Genomic DNA, 13,627 nt, shown 5'->3' with positions numbered 1-13,627 from the left:
ATTTATACTGATTTTTCCTGTCTGAATTTGTCGCACAGAAAGTTGCAGGCCAAATATGTGTGACATTTCTGCGACTTTAGCTTCTAGAGCATTTTTACAACATTATACATAGGTGCTGAATACATAAAAAGCGACTGTTCAGCGACAGACAAGTCGCATCGGCTGAAAGTAGGCCAGAATGTCAGTCCATGTTGGAGCAGGTTTAGATACAGTCTAAAGTATAGATCTCAAAGTCTGTGCACAAAATTTAGCAAGGGCCTCGCACCTTCTGATGCATCAGGTAGGTGCACAATAGCATAGCCTAACCCTCTGTACTTTGGTCTATATTGATGCGGGACATAGACAGCCAGCTGATGACCAATCCATTAGTGCAATGGATGGCTGGAAGCATTTGTCTTTGCCTTTGCAATACCACAGAAGCAATGCATGGTCAATGTACAGCAATGACACACCTGTGTGAACAGCCAGGAGACCCCCCCCCATGTTATGTTACATAGTTACATAGTTAGTACGGTCGAAAAAAGACATATGTCCATCAAGTTCAACCAGGGAATTAAGGGGTAGGGGTGTGGCGCGATATTGGGGAAGGGATGAGATTTTATATTTCTTCATAAGCATTAATCTTATTTTGTCAATTAGGAAAATTCAGCACCCACCCGCTATCAAGGCAGCTGCCTATCATGTCATGCCCTACCTGCACAGGTGTGCTGGCTACTCAAATGATCCAATTAAGGAGGCCATTTAGTCAGCAGCAGCAGAAGTCCTGTGCCTGGACGCTCCAACAGGGGCCAGACACAAGCAGAAGCAGAAGCAGCAGAAGCAGCAGCAGCAGCACCACCTTTTGTTTTTTGGCTGCAGCAGCAAGGCCCACAGGGCTGGCTAGCTGGCTAGCCAGCAAGCAGGTAGCAATGAAAGTAGGAATCTTTCTTTTTAACCCTGTAAGGGGGTGGTGCACTGTACCCGAAGATACTGCCATATCGGGTCAATGCATAGGGCGACGGAAGCAAGCTTCGAAATCGGCCCCCGTTCTCAAAAATCCATTTAATATATGGTCCCCAGATAGGGGACGTATCAGATATTAAACTGATAAGAACAGATACTACACTTGATCTTAGCCAAAAGGCCGAGAAGCGATAACCGTGAAAGGGGCGGGCCCAACAAGGTCCCCTTCATGGGCACTATCACTGCTTGCTGTCAGGGAGGCTGCCAGACAATTTTCCATGCACACTCTGGGCTGGGGGGCAGTCAACCACCAGTACACACAGCAGAACCTAAACCCATACCATTATTGCTAAGCAGCAAGACAGGGGCCCATTGCACTCCCACGGGGCCTTTTTAAATGCAATCCATAACCCGGATTTGCCAGGAACCCTTCTTACTCCTCCTACTTGCATGTGACACTGGGCTTAGGATCTGCATAGGAAACACACACACAAGCACACACCTACCTTTGTTGCCTGCAGATGCCTCCTTGGCTGTCCCCAAACGGTATCAAACCAACACCCACGGGAAGCTGTAAGCATAGAGGACATGCCTGCACCCCATTGGACTTACCTGTGTGGGTTAAATCCGGGTTATTTGACAACCTATGGCGGTGATGGTTCTGCTCAGGCAGAGCAGTGCTGATGCTCCTCATAAAGCTGTCGCTGCTGTGAAGGTTCTAGGTGACATCACAAATCCCTATGGTTACATACACAACAAAGCTGGGTTGTTGTTGTTTACACTCTGCAAGGCCTGTGGAAGTGAGTGACATCATAGCACTGTAGTTCTGAGGGTTCTAGATGGATGCAACAATCTCCTGTTGCTTCTATGAAGGCCATAATAGACGACATCACCAAACAGCTCCATAGTCACATACACAGCAAAGGAGAGATGTTGTTTACACCTAGTGATGTCAGTGGTATTGAGTGACATCACAGCACAGTGCTAAGGCTCCTGGGCCTGGACACAGCAGCGGCTGCAATATCTCAACGGAGAATACGTTTATATATATGTGTGTGTGTGCGCGTATATATATATATATATATATATATATATATATATATTCTCCGCCGAAATCACTTTTAAACCCATTTCCACCTTTTTTTCCCTTCTCTTCCTCTTACTTTTTTTTCACGTTTTTTTACGTTTTTCTCCTTTTCGCCTCTTTTCTGGGCGTATTATTCTTCTTTTTCTTCTTTTTTTTCGTCTAATGCATACCCCATCAGTGCAGCAATGCTTATTCAATACCGCCAGCAGATGGAGACACTGGGGGATAATTTTCTAAGGATTTATACTGATTTTTCCTGTCTGAATTTGTCGCACAGAAAGTTGCAGGCCAAATATGTGTGACATTTCTGCGACTTTAGCTTCTAGAGCATTTTTACAACATTATACATAGGTGCTGAATACATAAAAAGCGACTGTTCAGCGACAGACAAGTCGCATCGGCTGAAAGTAGGCCAGAATGTCAGTCCATGTTGGAGCAGGTTTAGATACAGTCTAAAGTATAGATCTCAAAGTCTGTGCACAGAATTTAGCAAGGGCCTCGCACCTTCTGATGCATCAGGTAGGTGCACAATAGCATAGCCTAACCCTCTGTACTTTGGTCTATATTGATGCGGGACATAGACAGCCAGCTGATGACCAATCCATTAGTGCAATGGATGGCTGGAAGCATTTGTCTTTGCCTTTGCAATACCACAGAAGCAATGCATGGTCAATGTACAGCAATGACACACCTGTGTGAACAGCCAGGAGACCCCCCCCCCCCCCCCATGTTATGTTACATAGTTACATAGTTAGTACGGTCGAAAAAAGACATATGTCCATCAAGTTCAACCAGGGAATTAAGGGGTAGGGGTGTGGCGCGATATTGGGGAAGGGATGAGATTTTATATTTCTTCATAAGCATTAATCTTATTTTGTCAATTAGGAACATTCAGCACCCACCCGCTATCAAGGCAGCTGCCTATCATGTCATGCCCTACCTGCACAGGTGTGCTGGCTACTCAAATGATCCAATTAAGGAGGCCATTTAGTCAGCAGCAGCAGAAGTCCTGTGCCTGGACGCTCCAACAGGGGCCAGACACAAGCAGAAGCAGAAGCAGCAGAAGCAGCAGCAGCAGCACCACCTTTTGTTTTTTGGCTGCAGCAGCAAGGCCCACAGGGCTGGCTAGCTGGCTAGCCAGCAAGCAGGTAGCAATGAAAGTAGGAATCTTTCTTTTTAACCCTGTAAGGGGGTGGTGCACTGTACCCGAAGATACTGCCATATCGGGTCAATGCATAGGGCGACGGAAGCAAGCTTCGAAATCGGCCCCCGTTCTCAAAAATCCATTTAATATATGGTCCCCAGATAGGGGACGTATCAGATATTAAACTGATAAGAACAGATACTACACTTGATCTTAGCCAAAAGGCCGAGAAGCGATAACCGTGAAAGGGGCGGGCCCAACAAGGTCCCCTTCATGGGCACTATCACTGCTTGCTGTCAGGGAGGCTGCCAGACAATTTTCCATGCACACTCTGGGCTGGGGGGCAGTCAACCACCAGTACACACAGCAGAACCTAAACCCATACCATTATTGCTAAGCAGCAAGACAGGGGCCCATTGCACTCCCACGGGGCCTTTTTAAATGCAATCCATAACCCGGATTTGCCAGGAACCCTTCTTACTCCTCCTACTTGCATGTGACACTGGGCTTAGGATCTGCATAGGAAACACACACACAAGCACACACCTACCTTTGTTGCCTGCAGATGCCTCCTTGGCTGTCCCCAAACGGTATCAAACCAACACCCACGGGAAGCTGTAAGCATAGAGGACATGCCTGCACCCCATTGGACTTACCTGTGTGGGTTAAATCCGGGTTATTTGACAACCTATGGCGGTGATGGTTCTGCTCAGGCAGAGCAGTGCTGATGCTCCTCATAAAGCTGTCGCTGCTGTGAAGGTTCTAGGTGACATCACAAATCCCTATGGTTACATACACAACAAAGCTGGGTTGTTGTTGTTTACACTCTGCAAGGCCTGTGGAAGTGAGTGACATCATAGCACTGTAGTTCTGAGGGTTCTAGATGGATGCAACAATCTCCTGTTGCTTATCTCCTGTTGCTTCTATGAAGGCCATAATAGACGACATCACCAAACAGCTCCATAGTCACATACACAGCAAAGGAGAGATGTTGTTTACACCTAGTGATGTCAGTGGTATTGAGTGACATCACAGCACAGTGCTAAGGCTCCTGGGCCTGGACACAGCAGCGGCTGCAATATCTCAACGGAGAATACGTTTATATATATGTGTGTGTGTGCGCGTATATATATATATATATATATATATATATATATATATATATATATTCTCCGCCGAAATCACTTTTAAACCCATTTCCACCTTTTTTTCCCTTCTCTTCCTCTTACTTTTTTTTCACGTTTTTTTACGTTTTTCTCCTTTTCGCCTCTTTTCTGGGCGTATTATTCTTCTTTTTCTTCTTTTTTTTCGTCTAATGCATACCCCATCAGTGCAGCAATGCTTATTCAATACCGCCAGCAGATGGAGACACTGGGGGATAATTTTCTAAGGATTTATACTGATTTTTCCTGTCTGAATTTGTCGCACAGAAAGTTGCAGGCCAAATATGTGTGACATTTCTGCGACTTTAGCTTCTAGAGCATTTTTACAACATTATACATAGGTGCTGAATACATAAAAAGCGACTGTTCAGCGACAGACAAGTCGCATCGGCTGAAAGTAGGCCAGAATGTCAGTCCATGTTGGAGCAGGTTTAGATACAGTCTAAAGTATAGATCTCAAAGTCTGTGCACAGAATTTAGCAAGGGCCTCGCACCTTCTGATGCATCAGGTAGGTGCACAATAGCATAGCCTAACCCTCTGTACTTTGGTCTATATTGATGCGGGACATAGACAGCCAGCTGATGACCAATCCATTAGTGCAATGGATGGCTGGAAGCATTTGTCTTTGCCTTTGCAATACCACAGAAGCAATGCATGGTCAATGTACAGCAATGACACACCTGTGTGAACAGCCAGGAGACCCCCCCCCCCCCCCCATGTTATGTTACATAGTTACATAGTTAGTACGGTCGAAAAAAGACATATGTCCATCAAGTTCAACCAGGGAATTAAGGGGTAGGGGTGTGGCGCGATATTGGGGAAGGGATGAGATTTTATATTTCTTCATAAGCATTAATCTTATTTTGTCAATTAGGAACATTCAGCACCCACCCGCTATCAAGGCAGCTGCCTATCATGTCATGCCCTACCTGCACAGGTGTGCTGGCTACTCAAATGATCCAATTAAGGAGGCCATTTAGTCAGCAGCAGCAGAAGTCCTGTGCCTGGACGCTCCAACAGGGGCCAGACACAAGCAGAAGCAGAAGCAGCAGAAGCAGCAGCAGCAGCACCACCTTTTGTTTTTTGGCTGCAGCAGCAAGGCCCACAGGGCTGGCTAGCTGGCTAGCCAGCAAGCAGGTAGCAATGAAAGTAGGAATCTTTCTTTTTAACCCTGTAAGGGGGTGGTGCACTGTACCCGAAGATACTGCCATATCGGGTCAATGCATAGGGCGACGGAAGCAAGCTTCGAAATCGGCCCCCGTTCTCAAAAATCCATTTAATATATGGTCCCCAGATAGGGGACGTATCAGATATTAAACTGATAAGAACAGATACTACACTTGATCTTAGCCAAAAGGCCGAGAAGCGATAACCGTGAAAGGGGCGGGCCCAACAAGGTCCCCTTCATGGGCACTATCACTGCTTGCTGTCAGGGAGGCTGCCAGACAATTTTCCATGCACACTCTGGGCTGGGGGGCAGTCAACCACCAGTACACACAGCAGAACCTAAACCCATACCATTATTGCTAAGCAGCAAGACAGGGGCCCATTGCACTCCCACGGGGCCTTTTTAAATGCAATCCATAACCCGGATTTGCCAGGAACCCTTCTTACTCCTCCTACTTGCATGTGACACTGGGCTTAGGATCTGCATAGGAAACACACACACAAGCACACACCTACCTTTGTTGCCTGCAGATGCCTCCTTGGCTGTCCCCAAACGGTATCAAACCAACACCCACGGGGCTGTAAGCATAGAGGACATGCCTGCACCCCATTGGACTTACCTGTGTGGGTTAAATCCGGGTTATTTGACAACCTATGGCGGTGATGGTTCTGCTCAGGCAGAGCAGTGCTGATGCTCCTCATAAAGCTGTCGCTGCTGTGAAGGTTCTAGGTGACATCACAAATCCCTATGGTTACATACACAACAAAGCTGGGTTGTTGTTGTTTACACTCTGCAAGGCCTGTGGAAGTGAGTGACATCATAGCACTGTAGTTCTGAGGGTTCTAGATGGATGCAACAATCTCCTGTTGCTTCTATGAAGGCCATAATAGACGACATCACCAAACAGCTCCATAGTCACATACACAGCAAAGGAGAGATGTTGTTTACACCTAGTGATGTCAGTGGTATTGAGTGACATCACAGCACAGTGCTAAGGCTCCTGGGCCTGGACACAGCAGCGGCTGCAATATCTCAACGGAGAATACGTTTATATATATGTGTGTGTGTGCGCGTATATATATATATATATATATATATATATATATATATATATTTCTCCGCCGAAATCACTTTTAAACCCATTTCCACCTTTTTTTCCCTTCTCTTCCTCTTACTTTTTTTTCACGTTTTTTTACGTTTTTCTCCTTTTCGCCTCTTTTCTGGGCGTATTATTCTTCTTTTTCTTCTTTTTTTTTCATCTAATGCATACCCCATCAGTGCAGCAATGCTTATTCAATACCGCCAGCAGATGGAGACACTGGGGGATAATTTTCTAAGGATTTATACTGATTTTTCCTGTCTGAATTTGTCGCACAGAAAGTTGCAGGCCAAATATGTGTGACATTTCTGCGACTTTAGCTTCTAGAGCATTTTTACAACATTATACATAGGTGCTGAATACATAAAAAGCGACTGTTCAGCGACAGACAAGTCGCATCGGCTGAAAGTAGGCCAGAATGTCAGTCCATGTTGGAGCAGGTTTAGATACAGTCTAAAGTATAGATCTCAAAGTCTGTGCACAGAATTTAGCAAGGGCCTCGCACCTTCTGATGCATCAGGTAGGTGCACAATAGCATAGCCTAACCCTCTGTACTTTGGTCTATATTGATGCGGGACATAGACAGCCAGCTGATGACCAATCCATTAGTGCAATGGATGGCTGGAAGCATTTGTCTTTGCCTTTGCAATACCACAGAAGCAATGCATGGTCAATGTACAGCAATGACACACCTGTGTGAACAGCCAGGAGACCCCCCCCCCCCCCCCCATGTTATGTTACATAGTTACATAGTTAGTACGGTCGAAAAAAGACATATGTCCATCAAGTTCAACCAGGGAATTAAGGGGTAGGGGTGTGGCGCGATATTGGGGAAGGGATGAGATTTTATATTTCTTCATAAGCATTAATCTTATTTTGTCAATTAGGAACATTCAGCACCCACCCGCTATCAAGGCAGCTGCCTATCATGTCATGCCCTACCTGCACAGGTGTGCTGGCTACTCAAATGATCCAATTAAGGAGGCCATTTAGTCAGCAGCAGCAGAAGTCCTGTGCCTGGACGCTCCAACAGGGGCCAGACACAAGCAGAAGCAGAAGCAGCAGAAGCAGCAGCAGCAGCACCACCTTTTGTTTTTTGGCTGCAGCAGCAAGGCCCACAGGGCTGGCTAGCTGGCTAGCCAGCAAGCAGGTAGCAATGAAAGTAGGAATCTTTCTTTTTAACCCTGTAAGGGGGTGGTGCACTGTACCCGAAGATACTGCCATATCGGGTCAATGCATAGGGCGACGGAAGCAAGCTTCGAAATCGGCCCCCGTTCTCAAAAATCCATTTAATATATGGTCCCCAGATAGGGGACGTATCAGATATTAAACTGATAAGAACAGATACTACACTTGATCTTAGCCAAAAGGCCGAGAAGCGATAACCGTGAAAGGGGCGGGCCCAACAAGGTCCCCTTCATGGGCACTATCACTGCTTGCTGTCAGGGAGGCTGCCAGACAATTTTCCATGCACACTCTGGGCTGGGGGGCAGTCAACCACCAGTACACACAGCAGAACCTAAACCCATACCATTATTGCTAAGCAGCAAGACAGGGGCCCATTGCACTCCCACGGGGCCTTTTTAAATGCAATCCATAACCCGGATTTGCCAGGAACCCTTCTTACTCCTCCTACTTGCATGTGACACTGGGCTTAGGATCTGCATAGGAAACACACACACAAGCACACACCTACCTTTGTTGCCTGCAGATGCCTCCTTGGCTGTCCCCAAACGGTATCAAACCAACACCCACGGGAAGCTGTAAGCATAGAGGACATGCCTGCACCCCATTGGACTTACCTGTGTGGGTTAAATCCGGGTTATTTGACAACCTATGGCGGTGATGGTTCTGCTCAGGCAGAGCAGTGCTGATGCTCCTCATAAAGCTGTCGCTGCTGTGAAGGTTCTAGGTGACATCACAAATCCCTATGGTTACATACACAACAAAGCTGGGTTGTTGTTGTTTACACTCTGCAAGGCCTGTGGAAGTGAGTGACATCATAGCACTGTAGTTCTGAGGGTTCTAGATGGATGCAACAATCTCCTGTTGCTTCTATGAAGGCCATAATAGACGACATCACCAAACAGCTCCATAGTCACATACACAGCAAAGGAGAGATGTTGTTTACACCTAGTGATGTCAGTGGTATTGAGTGACATCACAGCACAGTGCTAAGGCTCCTGGGCCTGGACACAGCAGCGGCTGCAATATCTCAACGGAGAATACGTTTATATATATGTGTGTGTGTGCGCGTATATATATATATATATATATATATATATATATATATATTTCTCCGCCGAAATCACTTTTAAACCCATTTCCACCTTTTTTTCCCTTCTCTTCCTCTTACTTTTTTTTCACGTTTTTTTACGTTTTTCTCCTTTTCGCCTCTTTTCTGGGCGTATTATTCTTCTTTTTCTTCTTTTTTTTCGTCTAATGCATACCCCATCAGTGCAGCAATGCTTATTCAATACCGCCAGCAGATGGAGACACTGGGGGATAATTTTCTAAGGATTTATACTGATTTTTCCTGTCTGAATTTGTCGCACAGAAAGTTGCAGGCCAAATATGTGTGACATTTCTGCGACTTTAGCTTCTAGAGCATTTTTACAACATTATACATAGGTGCTGAATACATAAAAAGCGACTGTTCAGCGACAGACAAGTCGCATCGGCTGAAAGTAGGCCAGAATGTCAGTCCATGTTGGAGCAGGTTTAGATACAGTCTAAAGTATAGATCTCAAAGTCTGTGCACAGAATTTAGCAAGGGCCTCGCACCTTCTGATGCATCAGGTAGGTGCACAATAGCATAGCCTAACCCTCTGTACTTTGGTCTATATTGATGCGGGACATAGACAGCCAGCTGATGACCAATCCATTAGTGCAATGGATGGCTGGAAGCATTTGTCTTTGCCTTTGCAATACCACAGAAGCAATGCATGGTCAATGTACAGCAATGACACACCTGTGTGAACAGCCAGGAGACCCCCCCCCCCCCCCCCATGTTATGTTACATAGTTACATAGTTAGTACGGTCGAAAAAAGACATATGTCCATCAAGTTCAACCAGGGAATTAAGGGGTAGGGGTGTGGCGCGATATTGGGGAAGGGATGAGATTTTATATTTCTTCATAAGCATTAATCTTATTTTGTCAATTAGGAACATTCAGCACCCACCCGCTATCAAGGCAGCTGCCTATCATGTCATGCCCTACCTGCACAGGTGTGCTGGCTACTCAAATGATCCAATTAAGGAGGCCATTTAGTCAGCAGCAGCAGAAGTCCTGTGCCTGGACGCTCCAACAGGGGCCAGACACAAGCAGAAGCAGAAGCAGCAGAAGCAGCACCACCTTTTGTTTTTTGGCTGCAGCAGCAAGGCCCACAGGGCTGGCTAGCTGGCTAGCCAGCAAGCAGGTAGCAATGAAAGTAGGAATCTTTCTTTTTAACCCTGTAAGGGGGTGGTGCACTGTACCCGAAGATACTGCCATATCGGGTCAATGCATAGGGCGACGGAAGCAAGCTTCGAAATCGGCCCCCGTTCTCAAAAATCCATTTAATATATGGTCCCCAGATAGGGGACGTATCAGATATTAAACTGATAAGAACAGATACTACACTTGATCTTAGCCAAAAGGCCGAGAAGCGATAACCGTGAAAGGGGCGGGCCCAACAAGGTCCCCTTCATGGGCACTATCACTGCTTGCTGTCAGGGAGGCTGCCAGACAATTTTCCATGCACACTCTGGGCTGGGGGGCAGTCAACCACCAGTACACACAGCAGAACCTAAACCCATACCATTATTGCTAAGCAGCAAGACAGGGGCCCATTGCACTCCCACGGGGCCTTTTTAAATGCAATCCATAACCCGGATTTGCCAGGAACCCTTCTTACTCCTCCTACTTGCATGTGACACTGGGCTTAGGATCTGCATAGGAAACACACACACAAGCACACACCTACCTTTGTTGCCTGCAGATGCCTCCTTGGCTGTCCCCAAACGGTATCAAACCAACACCCACGGGAAGCTGTAAGCATAGAGGACATGCCTGCACCCCATTGGACTTACCTGTGTGGGTTAAATCCGGGTTATTTGACAACCTATGGCGGTGATGGTTCTGCTCAGGCAGAGCAGTGCTGATGCTCCTCATAAAGCTGTCGCTGCTGTGAAGGTTCTAGGTGACATCACAAATCCCTATGGTTACATACACAACAAAGCTGGGTTGTTGTTGTTTACACTCTGCAAGGCCTGTGGAAGTGAGTGACATCATAGCACTGTAGTTCTGAGGGTTCTAGATGGATGCAACAATCTCCTGTTGCTTCTATGAAGGCCATAATAGACGACATCACCAAACAGCTCCATAGTCACATACACAGCAAAGGAGAGATGTTGTTTACACCTAGTGATGTCAGTGGTATTGAGTGACATCACAGCACAGTGCTAAGGCTCCTGGGCCTGGACACAGCAGCGGCTGCAATATCTCAACGGAGAATACGTTTATATATATGTGTGTGTGTGCGCGTATATATATATATATATATATATATATATATATATATATATATATTTCTCCGCCGAAATCACTTTTAAACCCATTTCCACCTTTTTTTCCCTTCTCTTCCTCTTACTTTTTTTTCACGTTTTTTTACGTTTTTCTCCTTTTCGCCTCTTTTCTGGGCGTATTCTTCTTTTTCTTCTTTTTTTTCGTCTAATGCATACCCCATCAGTGCAGCAATGCTTATTCAATACCGCCAGCAGATGGAGACACTGGGGGATAATTTTCTGAGGATTTATACTGATTTTTCCTGTCTGAATTTGTCGCACAGAAAGTTGCAGGCCAAATATGTGTGACATTTCTGCGACTTTAGCTTCTAGAGCATTTTTACAACATTATACATAGGTGCTGAATACATAAAAAGCGACTGTTCAGCGACAGACAAGTCGCATCGGCTGAAAGTAGGCCAGAATGTCAGTCCATGTTGGAGCAGGTTTAGATACAGTCTAAAGTATAGATCTCAAAGTCTGTGCACAGAATTTAGCAAGGGCCTCGCACCTTCTGATGCATCAGGTAGGTGCACAATAGCATAGCCTAACCCTCTGTACTTTGGTCTATATTGATGCGGGACATAGACAGCCAGCTGATGACCAATCCATTAGTGCAATGGATGGCTGGAAGCATTTGTCTTTGCCTTTGCAATACCACAGAAGCAATGCATGGTCAATGTACAGCAATGACACACCTGTGTGAACAGCAAGGAGACCCCCCCCCCCCCCCATGTTATGTTACATAGTTACATAGTTAGTACGGTCGAAAAAAGACATATGTCCATCAAGTTCAACCAGGGAATTAAGGGGTAGGGGTGTGGCGCGATATTGGGGAAGGGATGAGATTTTATATTTCTTCATAAGCATTAATCTTATTTTGTCAATTAGGAACATTCAGCACCCACCCGCTATCAAGGCAGCTGCCTATCATGTCATGCCCTACCTGCACAGGTGTGCTGGCTACTCAAATGATCCAATTAAGGAGGCCATTTAGTCAGCAGCAGCAGAAGTCCTGTGCCTGGACGCTCCAACAGGGGCCAGACACAAGCAGAAGCAGAAGCAGCAGAAGCAGCAGCAGCAGCACCACCTTTTGTTTTTTGGCTGCAGCAGCAAGGCCCACAGGGCTGGCTAGCTGGCTAGCCAGCAAGCAGGTAGCAATGAAAGTAGGAATCTTTCTTTTTAACCCTGTAAGGGGGTGGTGCACTGTACCCGAAGATACTGCCATATCGGGTCAATGCATAGGGCGACGGAAGCAAGCTTCGAAATCGGCCCCCGTTCTCAAAAATCCATTTAATATATGGTCCCCAGATAGGGGACGTATCAGATATTAAACTGATAAGAACAGATACTACACTTGATCTTAGCCAAAAGGCCGAGAAGCGATAACCGTGAAAGGGGCGGGCCCAACAAGGTCCCCTTCATGGGCACTATCACTGCTTGCTGTCAGGGAGGCTGCCAGACAATTTTCCATGCACACTCTGGGCTGGGGGGCAGTCAACCACCAGTACACACAGCAGAACCTAAACCCATACCATTATTGCTAAGCAGCAAGACAGGGGCCCATTGCACTCCCACGGGGCCTTTTTAAATGCAATCCATAACCCGGATTTGCCAGGAACCCTTCTTACTCCTCCTACTTGCATGTGACACTGGGCTTAGGATCTGCATAGGAAACACACACACAAGCACACACCTACCTTTGTTGCCTGCAGATGCCTCCTTGGCTGTCCCCAAACGGTATCAAACCAACACCCACGGGAAGCTGTAAGCATAGAGGACATGCCTGCACCCCATTGGACTTACCTGTGTGGGTTAAATCCGGGTTATTTGACAACCTATGGCGGTGATGGTTCTGCTCAGGCAGAGCAGTGCTGATGCTCCTCATAAAGCTGTCGCTGCTGTGAAGGTTCTAGGTGACATCACAAATCCCTATGGTTACATACACAACAAAGCTGGGTTGTTGTTGTTTACACTCTGCAAGGCCTGTGGAAGTGAGTGACATCATAGCACTGTAGTTCTGAGGGTTCTAGATGGATGCAACAATCTCCTGTTGCTTCTATGAAGGCCATAATAGACGACATCACCAAACAGCTCCATAGTCACATACACAGCAAAGGAGAGATGTTGTTTACACCTAGTGATGTCAGTGGTATTGAGTGACATCACAGCACAGTGCTAAGGCTCCTGGGCCTGGACACAGCAGCGGCTGCAATATCTCAACGGAGAATACGTTTATATATATGTGTGTGTGTGCGCGTATATATATATATATATATATATATATATATATATATATATATATATATCTCCGCCGAAATCACTTTTAAACCCATTTCCATCTTTTTTTCCCTTCTCTTCCTCTTACTTTTTTTTCAAGTTTTTTTACGTTTTTCTCCTTTTCGCCTCTTTTCTGGGCGTATTATTCTTCTTTTTCTTCTTTTTTTTCGTCTAATGCATACCCCATCAGTGCAGCA

General features: G+C 46.1%; 6 non-coding genes across 6 annotated transcripts; all 6 read right to left on the bottom strand.

Moving 5' to 3' along the window:
- Positions 1–944: 944 nt before the first annotated feature.
- On the bottom strand, positions 945–1,135 carry LOC130343471 (U2 spliceosomal RNA). The gene has a single exon (XR_008882780.1). It is a non-coding gene; the product is annotated as a U2 spliceosomal RNA (small nuclear RNA).
- Positions 1,136–3,219: 2,084 nt separating this feature from the next.
- Positions 3,220–3,410, bottom strand: LOC130343470 (U2 spliceosomal RNA). The gene has a single exon (XR_008882779.1). It is a non-coding gene; the product is annotated as a U2 spliceosomal RNA (small nuclear RNA).
- Positions 3,411–5,516: 2,106 nt separating this feature from the next.
- Positions 5,517–5,707, bottom strand: LOC130343469 (U2 spliceosomal RNA). The gene has a single exon (XR_008882778.1). It is a non-coding gene; the product is annotated as a U2 spliceosomal RNA (small nuclear RNA).
- A 2,089-nt stretch (positions 5,708–7,796) lies between these two features.
- On the bottom strand, positions 7,797–7,987 carry LOC130343467 (U2 spliceosomal RNA). The gene has a single exon (XR_008882776.1). It is a non-coding gene; the product is annotated as a U2 spliceosomal RNA (small nuclear RNA).
- Positions 7,988–10,066: 2,079 nt separating this feature from the next.
- On the bottom strand, positions 10,067–10,257 carry LOC130343466 (U2 spliceosomal RNA). The gene has a single exon (XR_008882775.1). It is a non-coding gene; the product is annotated as a U2 spliceosomal RNA (small nuclear RNA).
- A 2,089-nt stretch (positions 10,258–12,346) lies between these two features.
- LOC130343465 (U2 spliceosomal RNA) lies at positions 12,347–12,537 on the bottom strand. Its single transcript, XR_008882774.1, has one exon. It is a non-coding gene; the product is annotated as a U2 spliceosomal RNA (small nuclear RNA).
- Between the last annotated feature and the right edge of the window lie 1,090 nt (positions 12,538–13,627).

The sequence above is a fragment of the Hyla sarda genome, unplaced genomic scaffold (assembly GCF_029499605.1).
Source record: "Hyla sarda isolate aHylSar1 unplaced genomic scaffold, aHylSar1.hap1 scaffold_685, whole genome shotgun sequence".
Classification (NCBI taxonomy): Eukaryota; Metazoa; Chordata; class Amphibia; order Anura; family Hylidae; genus Hyla; species Hyla sarda.
The sequence above is the reverse complement of the archived record's forward strand: the minus strand, read 5'-3'. Positions and strand labels throughout refer to the sequence as shown.